At 40.8% G+C, this 17,611-nt stretch overlaps 1 pseudogene; it reads right to left on the reverse strand.

Annotated features, from left to right (window-relative positions):
- Window positions 1-7,666: 7,666 nt before the first annotated feature.
- Window positions 7,667-15,525, reverse strand: LOC101602418 (annotated as a pseudogene).
- Window positions 15,526-17,611: the final 2,086 nt, after the last annotated feature.

Below are 17,611 nucleotides of genomic sequence, written 5' to 3' on the forward strand. Positions count from 1 at the left end.
GAGAGTCTTTGAGACTAGCATTTTTTAAAAAAATATTTTATTTTAATTTATTTATTTGAGAGGGAGAGAGAGAGAATGGGCATGCCAGGGCCTCCAGCTTCTGCAAACGAATTCCAGACATGTGTGCCCCACTTGTGCATCTGGCTAACATGGGTCCTGGGGAATCAAACCTGGGTCCTTTGGCTTTGCAGGCAAACACCTTAATGGCTAAGTCATCCCTGCAGCCCGTTGTGACTAACATTTTTGTTACAAAAAGAAAAGATGTGGTTTTGTGGAGAAACTGGAAATCAGTCAGATTTGATGACATGGAAGGGAAGAAGCTGGTAGGAGTTGAACAGTCATTTCTTCTAGAACATTTGGACAGACTCTATCGCTAGGGGATATAACGATGGGTACATTTTATTCCTTGGAGGAAAAAGGGACAAACATATGGAATCTGAAAATGCTATTTCAGATGAAAAATTTCCTTTCATTTCTTGCTATCAACTAGATATTGCACAAGAGAAAGAATGACAGAGGAAGTGAGGAAGCTTATTTTGGGGATGCTAAATTTGTGGTCTTAGTGACTACATTTAAGTTAATTACATGACTAATTCATATGAGTTCCTCAGCTTAGTCAAGGATTTAAAGGTCCCAAAACTTATGGCATATTTTGTTTTGCTTTGTTTGAAACAGGATGTTGCTATGTAGCCCAGGCTGGCCTCAAACTCATGATCCCTCTGCTTGAGCTTCTCAAGTGCTGGAAATCCAGGTGTGTACCACCATGCCTGGATAAGACATGAGTTTTCTCTTAGAAATGCTAGAGAAAAGATAACCCATTGTGCCAGGGATAGGGGACAGTCCCAGCAGGTTGGATGAGAACAACACTTTCTGTGAGGCACTTGAGTACATGTTAGTGACCCATTGCTTAGTGGCTTAACACAGCTCTCATTCTGTGGCCTGGACAGATGGCTTAGCAGTTAAGGCACTTGCCTGTGAAGCCTAAGGATCCAGGTTCAATTCCCCAGTACCCACGTAAGCTAGATGTATAAGGTAGGGCATGTGTCTGGAGTAAGGTTGGGTTTCCTGAGGACTTTGCAGTCATCTGCCTCTTTGGCATACAGGGATGGGCCGGCTGGCGAGTGACCTGTCTCATCTGGCTTCCCACATGTGTCTGGCAGCTGTTGGGCTGTTGCTGCCTAGGGTAACCTGTCTCTGATCCAGTGGTCTCTCACCCAGTGGCTTCTAATGAGGTAGAACTGACCCCAAAGTGCTGGTTTCAGCTTTCTGGATGCAGTAAGAGGACACATCCAGACACATAGGTACTTTTCAAGCCTGTCATTTATTAATAATGTCCCATGGCAAAACCCAGATTCAAGGGTAGAGAAGTGGAATCTCCTTCTTTCCTTCCTTCCTTCCTTCCTTCCTTCCTTCCTTCCTTCCTTCCTTCCTTCCTTCCTTCCTTCCTTCCTCCCTCCCTCCCTCCCTCCCTCCCTCCCTCCCTCCCTCCCTCTCTCTTCCTTCCTTTCTTTCTTTCTCTTTATTGACAGTTTTCATATATGTATATAATGTATTTTGATCATAATCCCCTCTGTTACCTTCTCATTCTCCCCTTCCCCTTTGCACTGAACCACTTCTTTCCAATTATCCCCTCCATTTTGATGTCTTTTGTGTGTGTGTGTTTGTCCTTCTGAATTCTTCCTTTTGATGGGATGGCTCCACCATGAGGAGGAGAAGAGGAATCCCCTGCTGAAGGACTTTAGGCTGAGGTTGGAGAGGGAGGTGAGCACAGTATAGAGGAGGGAATAGTGACAAGAACAGATGATCTAGCTGGGGCTGCCCCTAACTAATTGCCATTGTGTAGTATAAAAAACCCTGACAGTATTGATTAGGCCAATTCTGAAACCAAAGGTAGGTTTAGAAACTGCTGAGAAATTGAAAACTGATATAAGAAAAGAGCATGGGTGACTAAAGGACACATTCTTATTAGAATATTTTCAAGCATTCTATAAGATAGACCTAGATATTATTTTAGCGTAGGCCAGTCATCTAGACTTAGTATTACCCTCCCATTACCTGAATGGGAACACTCAAAAAATTTATATAGTCGGGTGTGGTGGCGCACGCCTTTAATCCCAGCACTCAGGAGGCAGAGGTAGGAGGATCACCGTGAGTTCAAGGCCACCCTGAGACTCCATAGTGAATTCCAGGTCAGCTTGGGCTAGAGTGAGACCCTACCTCGAAAAACCAAGCCAATATATATATATTTTTTTTATATAAGGAACTTGAAAAAGCCAGGAACAATGCTTATGAAAGCTGAAACTATACACTGACAAAGTGGTATTGTTTCCCTGGTGGAAAATTGTGGTAAGAGTGAGACACCTTATAATAGGCTTTTTGATCGACTATGTCAAGAGAATAAGAGGCACTGCCTGTGGCCTTTATTATTGACTTGTGCTGGCTGGAACCTTAATGAGATGATTAATGATCCAAGCAGGACATTATTTCAGATAAGGGGAGAAGTGGAAATGTGTGAGGGAGCTGCTTTTCCTTCCATGAGCTCATCTCTCCAGAGACTGAACGAAGACTGCAAGTGGAGCCAGGGGAAGAGCTTACCTCCCTCCCTCCCTAGTCTCCCTGGACCCCTCTTTCCCTCTCTCATCTCCTCCCTGCCCCCTCCATCTCATCTCCCTCTCACTCTTTTGCCTTTCCCATCTCCCCCTCTTCCACCACACATTTCCCTCTTGCTCTCCCTCTTTCCTATCTCTCTCTCTTATTCCCTCTCCCCTTCTCAGCTCTTCTTGGCCCCGGTTCTCCTTAGTAAAATGAAGACAATTATGTCTGTCTTTCAGATGATTGAGCAATCTACTTTAAAATCAAATTCTGTTGTCTGGACTAAACATCACCCTGCACTCCTTTTCTTGTCTTTTTTGCTTATTTGAGTTTTAAAAACATTTTAGTTTCATATGCTGTCTAGCTTTAGAAAGTTTGAAAGACTAGGGTTAGGAAGATGGCTCATTGGCTAAAGGGACTTGCCTGATAGTTTGATAGACAATTTGCCTATTATTTACCTAGATTTAGCAAAACAGTTTGTATATCATATTTTCTCTCTTTTTACACACACATACCTACCTACCTACATACCATTTTGTTTATTTTAAGGACTATTTCAGAGTATCTTAATATATCATTCCCTCATTTCTTAGTGCTATATTGGCTATTTCCTAAAATAGATACTTTTTAACATTTTTATGTCAAATTTAGAAAATTCAGCATAAAAACAATACTTCTATCCCATATGTAGTCCATAATCTAATTTGTCAGTGGCCTTACTAATGTTTGCTAGAGATTCTCCCCCTAAGGCAGGGTCCAGGTCAGGATCCCACATTTCATGTCCTCATTATCTTAATCTGGAAGGCTCCCCCCGCCGCCCCCCACCACCCCAGCTTTTCTTTACACACACGTTTCCAGAGGATGCAAGGTGGCTATTGTACAGAATGCTGATCATGTTGGATTTGTTGCTGTTTCCTGATGATTAGATTCAGAACAGGCTTGCGTTCCTACCTATGACATCAGCAATGCATTCTCTGCAGAGTCCTGTATGTCTCAGGAGCATAATGTCTGTCTGCTCCTTAATGGCGGTGTTAATTTGATCAGTTTAGCAAGATGTTTTTCTGATTTCTCCCCTCTATAGTTACTAGTTCCCTCTTTCATCCCCTAAGTAGTCTGTGGGGAGACACTTTGGGGCTGTGTGCGTATATCCTACTCCTCGGCAAATTTCCCCCTGGATTTTGCATCCACTCATAATTCTTTTATCTAAATGAACTTTTCTACCATTATTGTTGTAGAATTTTATTTGCCTATCTCCCTGTTTCTGTATTTTTATCTTTTCCCACATTTCTTAACAACTCCCCACAGCTATCCAATGATCATATTATTCATTTCCTCAATATCACAGTACCCCAAAATGAAAAATTAGCCCATCAAAAAGAGCTCAAGATTTTGTTGCTTTTTAAAAATAGAATGTGAGTATATTGTGGAAATATTCAGCTCAAAAGTTACTTTTTTTTTGTTGTTTTGGTTTTTCAAGGTAGGGTCTCACTTTAGACCAGGCTGACCTGGAAATCACTATGTAGTCTCAGGGTGGCCTCAAACTCACAGTGATCCTCCTACCTCTGCCTCCCAGGTGCTGGGATTAAAGGCATGTGTCACCATGCCCAGCTTGGATAAGCTAAATTCTTATCTCTTGGCTAAATGACTTCCCTAGATCTGTTTTTCCACAACCAACCTGAGCTCCTCCTGGGAGGGAGGTCCCCTTTTCTGGACTTGAAATCTAATCCCGACCTTGTGGTTGATCTAGTTCAGCCTCCAGACCTTGGTGTCATGGCTGGTCGATTCCTGAGCGAGCCCTTAGCACAGACCAGTCAGCTGTCTCTCAGGCTCAGGTGAGCCTGAAGGTGAAACCCACCACCACAGTAAGGTTATCAATAATACATGCCAGAGGATAAGCCTCTCTCTTGGCTGGCTCCTAAGCATGGAGGTTCTGGTAAGCTTCTCTAGACTGCGTCCAGCTGGACTAAGAGTTGGGGAGATCCCCCTACCTTACTCCCACTTGGGCTCTCAACCCCCTCCTGCTTTCCACATGTCAGGAGCTCTCTGTACTTTCTTCTATTTCCTTCTCTTTAATCTAATAAAGTCTCTCTAAAACTTACCCTCTGGTCTATGGATTTTAATTCTTTAAATTCATAAGCCACGAATCCAGGGTATTCTAAATTTGTTGGTGCATTGGCATACTGATATACAAGGAGCCCCCAGATTCCCGTTTCACAACTAGGTCTCCAAAATGTCAAATTATCAATAGGCCAAAATATATGTTGTTCTGTTTTTAGAATTTAAAAGTACAAGTTAAGGAATTCTCTTTAGCAATTGATGATTTATTTAATTTTGGGTTTTTGATGTAGGGTCTCACTGTAGCCGAGGCTGACTTGGAATTCACTATGTAGTTTCAGAGTGGCCTTGAACTCATGGTGATCCTCCAATCTCTGCCTCCCAAGTACTGAGATTAAAGGCATGCACCACCTTGACCAGCTAATGATTTAGTATTTTAACTTACTTAAAATTAACTCATCTCTTATCTATCATACAACTCGTAGATTTTAAATTACATGAAGATGTATACATTTAGAAATATTTTTAAAATTCAAATTTATCTAGTTTACTTACTTTGAATAGCTATTTTAGACTTCCTTTGAAAATAAAAGTATCAGACTTTAGCTTATTTTCTTTTTTCTTTTTGGTTTTTCGAGGTAGTGCCGCACTCTGGCTCAGGCTGACTTGGAATTCACTATGTAGTCTCAGGGTGGCCTCAAACTCACGGCAATCCTCCTACCTCTGCCTCCAGAGTGCTGGGATTAAAGGCATGCACCACCACGCCCGGCTTAGCTTATTTTCTTTAGAAGAAGTTTTAAAAGTTGATTATATTTGTCACATGGACAGCAAGAAACTTTGTAACTTAAATGTTTAACAGGTAATTATAATCCTGATTGTCTAGTGGCCTAGGAATAAACACATGCTAAGGATTTAAAAAATATCTGCACTTATATCTTACCAAAATTTAACAAATTTATTGGGTAAATATTTACTTATCATGTGAACTAAAGGACCCTTGGACTAATTGAACAGTTTTAATTTTTTTCCTTCATTTTGTTTTTATTATGACATGTTAATTTATAGCAAGCAGAAAATAAGCTGGGTCTTGTTTTGATCTAAACATTGATGTTCTAAGGTTGTACACAATATTTGTTAAAAAGAACATGTAAAAATACATTTTTAAAGCTTCTATAAGAAAGAAAATACAAAGTTTAACCCCACAACTTTCCTCTTTGCTAGAACTGCAAACTACTGCTCCAGTTTTAAATAGACTTTTTGTTATTTAAACTATACATCCAGGAAAATCTAAAAAATATAAATGATTGTATAGCAGAACATGAACATTAACTGCAAACAGTAAAGAAATGACAGTTAAAATGCTATGAAATATACACAGGTTCTAGAATCAATCCTCTTAAACACATTCCACACACAGTATTTAAAAACCATCTTTGTTCTCCATAGGCAAGGCCTACATTTTTAAAACCAAAACCGAAAATTCTAAGCCTCTAAAAGGAATTGTTTCCTCACAGTATTTCTCACCCATATCTCCAAGCAAGCAGCCTGAGATTATTAAAGATGTAGCCTTTTATTTTGAAATGAAGTTGGACAGTTCATGTCAATTTTTTACCCCCTAAATAAACTTCCAGAGAAATAGTAGAAATTATAAATATTTAAGGGTATTCCTATTTTTAGCCATGTTCTACACTGATTATCAAAAAATAAGTAGTGAGGCTCTTGCTTAAAACTGACTAACCATTTTTCCAATATTAAATGTCCATGTCATGGCCCTGCAGAATCACCTAGGGCAGAGTGCCGTCTTTCAACTGGCCTGGTGGAAAAGAGCAAGCCTTCCTGGTGAAGAGGTCTGCCAACCTTGACAAAAATGCACACATGCCAAGTGTATAGGGATCAGGTTTTTATACTATGTTCAAAAACAAACAAAATAAACTTTCAAACAGTTTACTTGCTTCTAAAGCAGTAAGAAAAAAAAATCCAATAAAACCTAAATAACAATGGGCAACAATATTCCTTAAATTTTAGAGTTAAGAACATCTTTTCCCCTTAAAATTATTTGTCATCATTGACATGCTTAAAATTTAAGGGGAATGTTTCTGATGTTTTTATGTCCCAAATCTTAGAAAAGGGGGGGGGGGGAGGAGGGAGGGAAGCAGCAAAGGCTCCATGTTTCAGTTCAAAGAAACCCCTCAATCTCCTTGATAATTCTACTTAACCCAGTTGGCATCATTGCCCATGAGTGGGGTTAACAAAGGCACTCTTCTGTACTGCATCTTAAATAATCTATTATCATGGACCTAGGCATTCTGACAAGATGTGAAGGTGCGCCCCGAATCTCAATGTCTCTGAGGAGTCTGTGCTGAAATGGGGCTGCAACGTCACTTTTGTATCACTTGCATCAGTCTGTCTTATCAGCAAGCTACATTTCTAGGTTAACAGTCCTACCAAATACGGCTATAAAAATTTATCTTTTTGTTGTTGTTGTTGTTTATTATTTATTTATTTATATGAGAGAGAGAGAGAGAGAGAGAGAGAGAGAGAGAGAGAGACGCAGGCAGAGACCGACAGAGAGAGAGAATGGGTGCTCCAGGGCCTCCAGCCCCTGCAAACGAACTCCAGACGCATGTGCCCCCTTGTGCATCTGGCTAACGTGGGTCCTGGGGAATTGAGCCTCCAACAGGGGTCCTTAGGCTTCACAGGCAAGCGCTTAACCGCTAAGCCATCTCTCCAGCCCCGAAAATTTATCTTTAATAAGACAATGTTGCAAATGATGGTCAACCAACATCTTTTCACCGAAAACTTCAAGCATAAAAAATGAGAATCTTTAACATTAAACAAACTGGACTTTTTAAGAGTGGCTTCTCAACCTCATATCATTTTAATTATAACCATTGCCTGGAACTGGGGAAACTGACAGGTGTTTTTTCTTTTTACACATCATTGCAACAGTGTGTATTCCTGATAATTTAAGTATACAAAACTATGAGTAAATGAACGATACATGCCTAGATTTACACTATCAGTGGCCACTGGATTTAGGACTAGTCCAGGACCTTGACCTAGATTTTGCCTAGACTGTGACCTTGACTGAGGTTTAGATCTAGGCGGTTCTTCCCTGCATGGTTTCTTCATTTTGAGCCAGACTTTAGTGTGTTTTGGAATCTGTTTTAGAGGTGCCTCTAGGTTTGGTGGGAGATGCAGACCTAGAACGTGATTTAGCCTTCATTTCTTTCTTGGGCTGGGACTTGGACAATGATCTTGAATTGGATTTAGATCTTGAAAAAGATCGATTTCGGTGTTTGAATCTATCATTGTTGGAATGGCCTTCCTGTCGCTCTGTTTCTAGGACTATGAGATCTTCTATGGTTGTAATCGAAAGAACGACTCCTTGGTGACTTCGGCTTCTAGAATGTCAGTATCCATCATAATCATCATAGCATGAACTTTCCTTCCTTCCTTGGCTTTCATTTGATGTGGTACTGGTGTCACCTGCCGCGTTACTGATGAACAGAGACGTGCCGCGGGGACGCAGGGAGCGGGATTGACGGCGGCGCGGGCTCGGCCCGGAGCACCAACGCCAGGAGCAAACCATCCGCGGCTCCGGCGGCACTTCCAACCCCAACAGTTTTAATTTATGTGAACAGGCATCTGTAAACAGGTGCTATGCCATGCAAATAATAGAAATACAGACATACATATACATACACCCATTCAAGTATACATAAAATGTACAAACCCAAAGATTTTATAGCTTTTAGATTTTTTTTTTTTCTAGGAAAGGTTTTACTCTAGTCCCGGCTGACCTGGAATTCACTATGTAGTTTCAGGGTGGTCTCAAGCTCTCGGTGAGCCTCCTACCTCTACCTCCTGAGTGTTGGGATTAAAGGCGTGCACCACCATGCCTAGCCCTAGATCTAATTTTTGTCAGTTTTTGTTAAATTTTCACTGTTGATCTGACTATTTATTGTACCGCCCCATGAAACCCTTAATCTCATATCTGCCCTTTTAAAAGTGAGGCACTCAGTTGAAACAATAGCAAAAAAAAAAGGGGGGGGGGGGCTTAACCTCAACATAATAGAGTTAGGCTTAAGCAAGGCCCAGTCAAAGCAAAAGGTCAGTGTGTGTCTTGTAATGGAGAGCTGATATTGTTTCCTATTTCTGGGGATAATCACTAGAGAGGGAAATGCCATGCCCTTACAAATGAAAATTTCTTTAAAAGTAGTCAACTTAAATGTCAGAGCCATACTTGGGAGACCTATATAACAAACTGCTTTTAATTTCACTCATTTTTAACCAATTTGTCCCTTCAATGCACAGAACAAAGACTACTCTTCCAAAATGGGAAAGCCTGGTTTGAATTTTGTAGCTTTTCCTTTTTGTTTTATCAGGCCAACACCAAAGAAGATATCCTGCAGCCCCATGAGGTTGGATGTACCATGGAAAATTAAGGAAGCCTCTTTAATTTGGCCCAGAAATTATTTCTCCAGCGGGAGCATGTATCATGGACTTTAACCCTACAGATGCCACCTAAGGACACCTTTGTGCCTCCTTTATTAGATCAGGAACTGGTTAAGATGAAGAGCTCTAGAGGCCATGGACTGGCTTTTCAGAGTGCAAGGAAGGAAGCCACAGGAGAGAAAAAGAGAGAGTTCTTAGGTAAAATATTAAGGTTTTACAGGGTATATTGATACATATGATAACTGGACAGTATTTGTTGCCAAGGCTAGATTCTGGTTCCAGACAAGTTCCAGCTAGGTCTTCATAGCATCACTGACTCCCTGTCATGAGTTTGGACTTCCCAGGGCTGATCTCTCTCAATCTCCTGGAAACCAGACTCTAAGTGCTGCTGATGTGTGGAAAAAAATGGTTAGTCAAAACACAAACTTTGCAATTCATTATCCAGATAAAAAAATTGACTTTGGTATTTCACAGCATTGTAAAAGTATACATGTTGGGATGGTTGGGAGGGATCTAAGAAGAAAACAGCAAAAGACAGTCAAGTAAATCCAAACCCCACATTTCTTGTCAGAGCTTCTTTACTTTTATGTTGATCTTCATAAGAGAAAATGTTTTCTGACCTCCCATAACTTGAATTGATAGCAATAAGACCAGAGTGTGTGTTTGTTTATTTGTTTAGTGTTTTCCAATCTCTCAAATTTTCTCTGAGGCTTTTCATGGTCATGTATCCTATCCCTGAAAAGTCTCCCCTTCAAAATGGAGACATCCTTTAATGTACTGGACCTCTAGTGTCAGTGTGGGTGGAGGTAATCTTTCAACCTTCCAAACCTGTGGCTGAACCTAATGTGGTTTCTAATAGACTCTTCACTCCATTAGCTGATTCAAGGGTCCAGAACCATCCATCATTCCAGGGAAACTTCCAAATAAAAGGTTTGGAGCAGCCACAGAGTTCACTCAGGAACACAGTGACAGTGTCTAAACACTCATTCAGGCTCCAGCATGTGTGTCTTCCCATCTTGGGATTTGTTTCCAGCAGGTCAAGGGGTCATCTGAAGGCAGGCAGCCTTTCTTCATTGCCCTCTGTCAGGAAAGAAACAGCAAAAACCTACAAACCTTTAAAGAGAATGTTTCATGGGGGTGCCAATTTGTAACTGAACATAATGGGTTTACTTAGCTTATTTATAACCTGTAGCAGGTAAGGACAATGCAGAAGTTGTCACCAAAGCAGTGTCTTCCTTGAGCAGAAGAAGTAAGAGGGATTCATTTGGGGAGCCTAGAAGTTTTCATATAGGAAGACACTTTAGAACTAAGGGGTAAATTCTTGGGTATGCTCAGTTTAGGCATGCTTAACTCAAGGTCATGGGATACTTGTTCAAAGGTTAATATAGTAGTAGACAGGAAAGAATGCATGCTCAGCTTGCATCATCAAGTTTTAGCTGAAAATAAGGGAAAAGTACATTTTTGTGACTGTGTTGGCAGGAGAGAAAACATTTTAAAGAGCTCCACTTATGCTATCTAACTATTGAAACAATGGGTCCCTAAAGAATTAAAATTTCCCTAGGCATCTCATACTGGGGGACAGAGAAGGTTAAGGCTCTGTGTGAGCAAGAGGAGGGAGAGATTTCACACACTTCTGAGGATTTAGCAGACTACCATGCAGGGCAGACTGGGTCAGAGACAATTAGGAGGCAGTGATGGGTGGGACCACACCTTGATGCTTAGTTATGTAAGCTCCTGCCTTCTTTTTAAACCTAAATTTCATGCCTTATGTCTTATCTAGAAGATGGACTTGGGGTGACGCTAGACTTCTTTATTTGTTCCTCTTCCCATGTGGCCATAATGACAAAATCTCCTTTCTCTGGTTTTTACTATTGCTTTCTCTTTAATTGGCATACTGGGGATGGATGGCTGAGCCTAACTTGCTGTGAATGATGCAGTCCAGGCTTTCACTTTATAAAATCTGATCACAGTTTGAAGGTGCATCAGTTCAGGAGTTGGCCTCTAAAGGTATCTGTCTCATCTAGTGGCTCACAGTAATATTTCTTCCTTCTACTTCTGGAGTAGGATGGCTGTTGAATGAGGACTTTGATTCTTTATAGGTAGCTTGTATATAAAAAGGTGAGGGTCAGTTAGAATAATACCTTTAGACTTTATAGCTTGCTTTGGACATATGGATCTGGTTACTGTGGAGAAATGCTAATGTCTACAGCTTATCCTGGGGGAGAATAAGGAACAAGAGACAGGAGTGCAGATGAAGATCAGAGAGAAACTGGGGTTACTTCTGAGGCTTTCACTTTGAAAGGTTGTTTTCTGAACTTCTATTCTCCCCAAACAGTTGCTCTTAACCACATACCCACAATTACTATGAGAAATAGGGTGAAATATGAGAGCAACATGACCTGGACAAAGTACTTAAAGTTTGTGAGCATCAGTTATTATAGCAGTTGTTCTGTTGTTGCTGGTACAAAACACCCAGCCAAAAGCAGCATGTGGGAGGAAAGGGCTTATTTTGGCTCATAGCAACTGAGGGGAAGTTATATCATGGCAGGGGAAGAATGGCAGAGCAGAGGCGGGGCAGCACATCTTGACCCATCAGCTAGGTGGGTAGCAGCAACAGTAAGTGAGCTCTGAACATCTAGTGGGCTGAACTAATAACCCTCAAGGACTGCCCCTAGTGACACCTCCTCCCGCAAGGTTCCACCTTTCAAAGGCTCCACTGGCTGCGATTGACTATGAGGCTCAATCAGAAATACATGAGGCTATTGGGGGGGGACATTTCACACTGAAACCATCAGAGTTATCTTGTATAGGAAGTGTGGATAGTAATTGCTTTCTGTAATATCTCTTGAGTGTCAAATGAAAATGACTTATAAAAAGTGGTGGCACTCAGTAAAGGGTGGCTATAATTATTGTTATTAAAAATACCATTGAGGGCTGGAGAGATGGCTTAGCGGTTAAGCGCTGGCCTGTGAAGCCTAAGGATCCCGGTTGGAGGCTCGGTTCCCCAGGTCCCACGTTAGCCAGATGCACAAGGTGGCGCACGCGTCTGGAGTTCGTTTGCAGAGGCTGGAAGCCCTGGCGCGCCCATTCTCTCTCTTTCCCTCTATTTGTCTTTCTCTCTGTGTCTGTCGCTCTCAAATAAATAAATAAATAAAAAAAAATAAAAAAATACCATCGAAACAGGCACTTAATAACTGCTTTTGCTAAAAATGTATTGACTCCTCATTTGAGCCCACAGGAAGTAGGAAAGCCTGATATCTCTGCTTTCATTTTGTATCTCTGTGTCCTTTAAACTGGCAGGAGTCACAAGATAAGTGGTCCTTGATGTTGAGTCATCTCAGATCCTAGGAGCAGTGGAACCTCACAGGACAGGGGCCCTTCTTCCCTACACACCCTGAGGGTAATTATTGGTGAGGTTAAGGCCACATCCTGGAGCAGAAGTACTTATTGCGGGAACCCTTAAGCAATTGACCAGGACTGCTTAATTATGCATACCACTCCCCTTCTTGCCTCAATTCTTCTTGTATTTAAGGATCCCAAAGACACTTTGGGCATCACTGGACCCTTCTGTTTTTCATTATTTGTAATTTATGTCATGGGGAGAGCTTGATGAGGTTAGCTTGTTGGGGTTGCTGGAGCTAAGATTTATAGACTCCAGTTACAGTAGCAGTACAAACACTCAATGAATGGAGGAGGGGTCAGTCAGGGAGCCAGCTAGGAGAGGGCCCAAAGAGGGAACCAACATGGACTTCATAGCACCTGCTTCAGTAGGTCCAGAGCTCAGCATCTGATCCAGTCTCATACAAGCAGCTCTCTCTTGCTTCCTACTCAGATGTGCTGACCTTTTCCTAAGCTTGGCCCCTGATCCCAGACCAATCAGCCCTCTCTCAGAACTCAGCTGAGCCCGAGAGTGAAGCCCACCAGAATAGATTATAAATAGATGCTAACCAGGTGGGCACAGACTCGTTTTGGCTCTTCATCTTCCCTGAAGGCTGAGTTGGGCTGGGACAAGGGAGGGAGGGGACTCCTAATCACACATGGGTCTTCACTCCCTGCTGTCTCCCACATGGCAGGCTCTCTGCACTTCCTTCTCTGAATCTAATAAAGTCTCTCTAAACTGTACCTTCTGGTCTGTGGATTTTATTCTTTAAGTTCTTAAGACAAGCATCCAGGGACACTCCAAATTTATTGATGTGTTGGCATATACTGGTGCATTGGCAAGGACCCCGAGACTTCCATTACAAAATGCCTGACTTGTTAAGGATTAAATGCATTTGAGCTATAGATTTTGAGTCTTGATTTATATTCAATAAATATTTTCCAGCACATTAATAATGTCTGTATGAGATATATATTATGTATCTTCTATTATAATTACTATTATTTAATTATTCACCAATTAATCCAGGTATTCTTGCTTCATTATTTGCTAATTATTCCTACAATGGCCTGGCATCTTTGCTTGCCCCTTGTTCCTTTGTGCACATTCAGAGTTTGAGCAGCATGAGTCGTGCAGCCTCTGCTGCAGCTCATTCTCCATTCTTGCTGATCTGCAACCTACTTACTTACCTCACTGTTCAAACAAAGGGAACAATGAGTCCAGCTCCTGGGAAATTTCTCTTCAAAGAAACATAACCAAATATGTCCTTTAAAAGAGACATAACTGGATATAATAACTTAAAAAAATTGCTAACTGACCTAAACTGTCATTTTCGCCAACTTAAGTTGAAAAGAGTCATCAAGGATTCTACAAAGGAAAATATAAAGAAACAAACATGACAATCAGCACAGAGAAGGGAGGAAGCCTTTCAGAAAGGTGCCCCATGCTAGCTGACAGTGTCTTCTCTTTTGACAAAGAATCAGTGCTGGGAGGCCTGCTGGGAAGAGGGCAGAAGAGGAAGGAAGGAAGAAGTGACAGGGACATAATTTCAATGTTTTGACAGCTTAGTCAAAGGAGTGAATGGCTGCAGGCATTTGCACATTTTAACCCCCACTGTATAGCTAACAATTCTTGTACTATCTGAACTGAGAATCAATTCTTTGGAAAGCTGACCATCACAGCCTGACACACACACAAATAATATGAAAAAAAAAAAGTGAAAGAAAATCAAGAGCAAGGGGAATTGAGTCTATTCAAGTCTTTGTCAGGCAGTAGAGATTTATGTGAATTTTCTTGCTTTCCGTGTTTCATTAGGCATAACCCAGAGTGCCAGAGTGCCTTATTCTCTTGGGCACATATGTAAAATTTCAATGCCTTCTGGAAGGATGAGCAGTTTAGTGGTGAGGAATATGATTCTGGTATGTGATAATGTAGTCCAAACGCTTACTGAATTTATTATCTATAATTTGTAGATGCTTCTGATCATTAATTTTGTCCAAACAATATCTATTAGAAAAGTTTTTTTTTTTTTTTTTTTGGTTTTTCAAGGTAGGGTCTCACTCTAGCTCAGGCTGACCTGGAATTCACTATGGAGTCTCAGGGTGGCTTCAAACTCACGGCGGTCCTCCTACCTCTGCCTCCCAAGTGCTGGGATTAAAGGCGTGCACCTCCATAAGAGGTTATTTAATCAATAATAAATTTCATATTGTTGTGACAGAGTCTGTTGGGGGGGGGTCGGAGGAGCTCCTTAGGTCTTCTCTTGTCTCATTCTCCTTTCATTTGCATCTCACCCCTCTGGCCCCCCGCCTCAAAACCATGGCATAACTAGAAGGAGTATAGAAAAAGTAAAGGAAAAGAGGAATGTGGTATTTGGGAAAGCATTTCTTTCTACAAACAGGATTTATATTGAACTGACTATTGTTTGAAATGACATCCAATAGCGCAAAATTTTGGAAACCATTCAAAATTTTCAGTTTATAATCCACAGTTATACCTGTGTTAGGCACAAGACACAAAACAATTCCTACATGTATCATTTGGAAATAAAACACTCCTTTTGTAACTTCTGAAGTTATTATGATTTTTTTTTGTGTGTGTATGTGTGTGTGAGTAAGCAATCTCAGCATTACATCATTAAAAAAAAGCCTCTATCTTCAAAATATTGTCTTTAATTGTACTGTGGAAGAAATTCTAAATTCTCAAAAATTTGAATTTGAAGGAACTCAAGTGTTTCCGCCTTTCCTTTCATTACTGCTATTCTCTCCTGTGGTTTTTCCTTTAGAATTGGTAAAACTCCATGCTTTATTTGCACTTGACTTTAAATAGCAAAGAGAAGCAAGTCAGGGCTACCCACTTAGGGAAATGAGACAACCCAGAACTGAACAGAAAGTTCTCACTGCTCTGCCTGTCAGATCTGTGGGTTCTAACAGATGGCTGCATGGGGTTAATTTGAATTTCTCGCTTTCTTAAAATTATAAAACAACCACATTCAGGCACCTGTTTCTAGCACCACAGACTTGTCGTTCATGCTTCCCACCCATTGTAGTAGACAAAGTGGCTGCTCAGCCCTAAGAACAAGCAAATCTCCTTAAGCACTTAACTCACTCCTGGAGCCTTCTGGAAGGTTTCATTATATGTCTCAGCCAGGGACAACACTCAAATAATGGATGTGAGCACCACTAACTATTTTTAATGGAGACTAATTAGGAGGTGAGCCAAGAAAAATTACATGGCTAAATGTTGTAGAAGTAGAATTTTAGCTGGTGAGAACAGTAGTTATTTGAAAAATATTATTAAAAGGCTTTATTTCTCTGCTTTCACAACTTCTATGGCAAAAAAATTGGGGGACTAAGACCTGTTTGTTAAATTGAGCTATAGGAATTGAAATCTGATTTTGCTTGGAGAAACTAGATTTTAAAGCTCAGGGTGTCGGGTGTGGTAGCACATGCCTTTAATCCCAGCACTCAGGAGGCAGAGGTAGGAGGATCACTGTGAGTTCAAGGCCACCCTGAGACTACAGAGTGAATTCTAGGTCAGCCTGGGCTAGAGTGAGACCCTACCTTGAAAACAAACAAAAATAAAATAAAGCTCAGGTCTACAAATTTTATTTTCTTAATTTTCAAGTGTCTGTTTTCTTTCCTGTGTCAGGGTGGAGGGAAGTGTTTATAAAGATTCTTGCAAACTGTCAGAATATGCTCATGGATTTGTCTCCTCCTGTGTTTAATATGGCTCATCAAGCTTTGGAATGCTTTCTTGTGTCAGGTGCTGTGTCTATGACTACTCTGCCTTCAGCCCATGTTTCACATTTGGACTTAAACTGTGAGGTGGTCAAAGGCAATGATGAAGAAAGAAAAGAAATATTGTTGGAAACTAGTAGAATGTCTGGTTCAGGAAAATATTTTCAATGTACTTTACCAGGGACTGGCAGTGGCCAAACGGCAGCAGCAATGGTCAGCTCTGGAGCGTGACGCTGATGGGACACGGTTCCGCCAGGCTGCGGTATCGGAGATGTTCTTTGGCAGGGCCAAGAAGTCTTTCAGCAACCTCCTGGAGCGCCTGCTGTCTGACAGTTTGCGCTATTGCTATCTTTTCCTTGGAATTTTTGGAGTTATTCTAAGTTTATTACTGCTTGTTTTTGCTTTCATTTCCCCCTTCTCAGTAGTTATAGGGGAATCCAATTCAGATGTGTTTATACAGCCACCCGTAGTAAAACAGGAAAAGAATGTTTCTACAGAAATTTCTGAGGCTGTAATATTTAAACAGATTGTGAATCCTGAAACTGCAAGTAGTTTGAATGAATAACATTTCTTAACACCCCAAATATATATTTCACCTAATGAGATATGTTCCTTGCGAAGCTACATGCCTTACCAATTGTTCCCAAGAAACATTACTTACAAGAAAATTCTTACTGTCGAGATGATTACAGGAATTAATAGGCACATTTCTTGAACCTACAGATGACTTACTAAAAAGGAGCCTGAAATGGTAGGGAGCAAAAATAAACATCTTTCAAATAATTGGGTTGGGCCCACACAAGGAAAACAGAATATATAACTTTTAAAATTAACAATAGAGATTGGTGGGCTCCTAAAGGAAAGACATCAATGCAAAACATTGCTTGGATAGATCAACCTTTACCATATACAGGGGCATACATTAATGGAGTAAGGATGGTCTGGAAAGATGGGAAAAGAGTTAAATATCAAAATCATCCTTTTATGGAGAAACTTACAAGGTCAGGACCAAACTGTAAAATAGACAACAAGGAAAGGTCATAGAGAGACAGTTAAATCAGTACTGGGTTAGCAATAGAGAAATATATTGCTATTTAGGCTGCAAGTTAATATTATGTAGAGGGGGGCTAACACAGCAATAAAGAAGTAAAAATAACTGCCCTTTCTGAGGTCAAAAATGTCTATCACCTTTTAACTGCAAGAGCTGCCTGCCAGGGTTCTTGGCTAGTTTCCATGAGCCTGGGTAACATATTACCTAGCTTGCAATCCTTGGCTTCTTTTTTAAAAATATTAATTAATTAATTAATTATTTTTTATTGACAGCTTCCATGATTGTAAACAATATCCCACGGTAATCCCCTCCCTCCCCTCACTTTTCCCTTTGAAACTC

The sequence above is a fragment of the Jaculus jaculus genome, chromosome 2, assembly GCF_020740685.1.
Source record: "Jaculus jaculus isolate mJacJac1 chromosome 2, mJacJac1.mat.Y.cur, whole genome shotgun sequence".
NCBI classification, from domain to species: Eukaryota; Metazoa; Chordata; class Mammalia; order Rodentia; family Dipodidae; genus Jaculus; species Jaculus jaculus.